Below are 3,482 nucleotides of genomic sequence, written 5' to 3'. Positions count from 1 at the left end.
CAAATATAGATACTAGAATATAAAATTAAGATAGGGAGAGAAGTGAAACTTCCTGAATTAAGAATGGATGATATTCTTGGATTGGCGAGATCGAGTTTTGGAAATAAAGCTGGAGGGCAAGCATGATTCTGAATGATAAAAGGAGAGTTAAGGGAATAATCTGATAGTAGTGATAAAGATAAGCCGTGTTAAAAAAAATGAATCTTAAAAACTTAATAAAAGAAAAATAAAATAAAATAAGATAAAATAGGATGAATAATCGAATTTTTCAAGTGGCACGGCCGGTGCACACGCCCGTGTGGATCGTGTCTCATCCGTGTTTGTCACAAATTGAGATGTCGTCACACGGCCTTCTGGCACGCCCGTGTGTCTAGGCCATGTGGCTACATGATCGTGTCGCACGGCCATGTTGGCGCGGTTTGCTTCTCCCACGATCGTGTACCTCTGCGCACGCTTGTGTTATTTTGATCGTGTCGTCTATGGGTGCTAGACACAGGCGTTCCACACGCTCATGTTAATTTGGCAGATTTGCCCACAGCCCGGTCGCACGCCCGTGTTAATTTATTACATCCCGTGTTGGGAAAGATAAATTTTACCCTATTTGCGCACAGTCATCTCGCACGGCCGTGTTTCTGTCTGTGGTGGTCACACGGCCATAAGCACGGCCGTGTGATCGGCCTTGTGGAGTCGGGAACCTGTGCTTCAAAGACTCTGTTAGTGACCTAGATGTTTGAAAATTGAAATTTAATTTATTTAAAACCGTTAGTACTCGGGTTGCCTCCCGAGAAGCGCTTATTTATAGTCTAAGCTCAACTTACCTCTCCGTTGAATGATCATGGTGGTTTGAGGAGTTTATACTCCTCATTCCTGCTATTAATGTCATCAAAATAAGGTTTTAAACTGGCGTTGTTTACCTTAAAAGTGCTGAACTTGGGTTGACTCACCTCGACCGTAACGAATGGGAAAATGCTGAGTACCGTAAGAGGGATTTCTTCATTCGATGTGGTAGCGACAATGTGGGGATCTGTGGCATCTAATAAGACTCTATCTCCAACCTTAAGTTGATTTGGAAAGGGATTGAGCTTGTTCTGTCGTAGATTCAGTTTGTCAAGTGTTCTCGGTTTATGCGTCCGCCATTCATCTAGCTCCTCGATTTGTAACCTTCGATCTACATGAATGGGTCCTCTACTATTGCTTGAGAATGGTTCATGTACTTCCTTCAGACTCATTTCTTGCAAAGAAGGTTGCACCATAATTTTAGTTTTAGTAGAATGGTTTAGACGATCACCTTCAATTTCCATTGTGTTGCCAGAATTGCGAGCTTGAAAGGTGATTGTTTTGTCTCCCACATGGAGTGTGAGTTCACCTGTGCCAACATCAATACTTGTTTTAGCAGTTGCTAAAAAAGGCCTTCCTAGAATTAAAGGAGTGTTGCTATCCTCCTCTATGTCTAGAACAATAAAGTCAACGGGAAATATAAATTTATTGATTTTAGCTAGCACATCTTAAATAATACCCCTAGGAAATCTTATAGTTTTATCTACTAATTGAATGCTCATCCTAGTCTGTTTGGGTTTCCCGAGACCTAATTGTTTGAACATTTTGTAAGGCATGACGTTAATACTAGCCCCCAAATTAGCTAATGCATTATTAACATCTAAACTACCAATTAAGCAAGGAATTGTAGAACTCCCTGGATCTTTAAGTTTGTTGGGTAGTTTATTCTAGAGAATAGTTGAGAAAACTGCATTTAGCTCCACATGCGATGCCTCGTCCATCTTCCGCTTATTTTCTAAAAGCTCCTTTAAAAATTTCATTGCGTTTGGCATCTGTGATAGAGCTTCAATAAATGGTAAGTTAATATGTAATTTTTTTAAGAGTTTAGGAATTTACCAAATTGTTCATCTGAGCGGTCTCTCCTTATCGCATTGGGGTATGGTACACGAGGTTTATATTCGACATTCACTGATTTGTTTTTATTGTGATCTACCTCACCTTGACCTTTGCTTACCACAGTTTCTTGCCTTGGTTTTGGCTCAGGCTCAACAAATCCTTCTTCATCTTGAACATTAATCACGTTGAGCTATTCCGTTGGGTTAGGTTTAGTATTACTTGGCAAGCTCCTTTGTGGTCGTTCAAAGATTAGTTTGAAAAGTTGGCCTATTTGAGTTTCGAGCCCTTGGATCGATGCTTGTTGATTTTTAAGTGCTATCTCAGTGTTCTAGAAACGAGTTTCTGACATCGAGATAAACTTTGTGAGCATCTCTTCAAGGTTCGGTTTCTTTTCATGTTGGTAGGGTGGTTGTTGGTAGCCTGGAGGTGGTTGTGGTCTTTGATTTCCTTGCCTGCCCCACGAGAAATTGGGGTGGTTCTTCCAACCTGCATTGTAAGTGTTACTATATGGATTGTTTTGATGTCGAGGATTATTACCCATGTAATTTAATTGCTCGTTATTGATGTTGTGGCCATAAGGTTGGTATTCCGAATGGCTTGTTCCACCTCCACTTGTTTCACACTACATTACTGGGTGAACCTGTAAAGAACTAAGAAAACCATCAATTTTTTATTTAGAAGTTCTACCTGGTTTGATAGCATAGTAATCGAATCGACATTATAAACGCCTACTATTTTAGTTGGTTTTGTCCTCATGACTTGCCACTGGTAGTTATTCAGTGACATCTCCTCTATAAACTCATAAGCATCTTCAGGTGTTTTATTATTGATGGTTCTGCCAGTAGCCACGTCAACCATTTGCCGAGTCGAAGTATTCAGGCCATTATGGAATGTTTGAACCTGAAGCCAAAGCGGTAACCCATGGTGAGGGCACCTTCTCAATAAGTCCTTGTATCTCTCCCATGCATTGTAAAGAGTTTCTAAGTCCATCTGCACAAACGAAGAGATATCATTACGTAATTTGGCCATTTTAGCCGGCGGGAAATATTTTAATAGAAATTTTTCGGTCATTTGTTCCCAAGTAGTGATTGACCCTCGTGGTAATGAGTTCAACCACTGTTTAGCTCTTTTCCTCAATGAAAAAGGGAATAACCGAAGACGAATGGCATCATCAGAAACACCATTAATTTTAAATGTATCGCATAGTTCTAAAAAGTTGGCTAAATGAGCGTTGGGATCCTCATCCTGCAAACCATCAAACTGAACAAATTACTGTATCATTTGAATAGTGTTAGGTTTTAGTTCAAAAGTATTTGCAGCTACAACAGGTCTAACTATGCGCGATTCAGTTCCTGTTAAAAAAGGTTTAGCATAATCATACATAGTGCGTGGAGCAGGATTTTGATTAACCGCAATTGCAGGAGGTAGCTGATTGTCTTGGTTTTTAGCCATCTCTCTGGTTGGGGTTTGAGTATCGTTCTCTGTGTATCTTAAGCTTCGCCTTATTTCTCTTTGGTTTCTGTGAACTGTGGGATCGATTTCTTCGTCAAAAAGTAGTGGTCCTGACGGGTTTCTTCTAGTCATAAACT

The 3,482-nt window shown here is 40.1% G+C and overlaps 1 non-coding gene across 1 annotated transcript; it reads left to right on the top strand.

Annotated features, from left to right (window-relative positions):
• The first annotated feature begins 2,809 nt into the window (after positions 1-2,809).
• On the top strand, positions 2,810-2,916 carry LOC128281211 (small nucleolar RNA R71). Its single transcript, XR_008271424.1, has one exon. It is a non-coding gene; the product is annotated as a small nucleolar RNA R71 (small nucleolar RNA).
• The last annotated feature ends 566 nt before the right edge of the window (positions 2,917-3,482 follow it).

The sequence above is a fragment of the Gossypium arboreum genome, chromosome 9 (genome assembly GCF_025698485.1).
Source record: "Gossypium arboreum isolate Shixiya-1 chromosome 9, ASM2569848v2, whole genome shotgun sequence".
Taxonomy (NCBI): Eukaryota; Viridiplantae; Streptophyta; class Magnoliopsida; order Malvales; family Malvaceae; genus Gossypium; species Gossypium arboreum.
The sequence above is the reverse complement of the archived record's forward strand: the minus strand, read 5'-3'. Positions and strand labels throughout refer to the sequence as shown.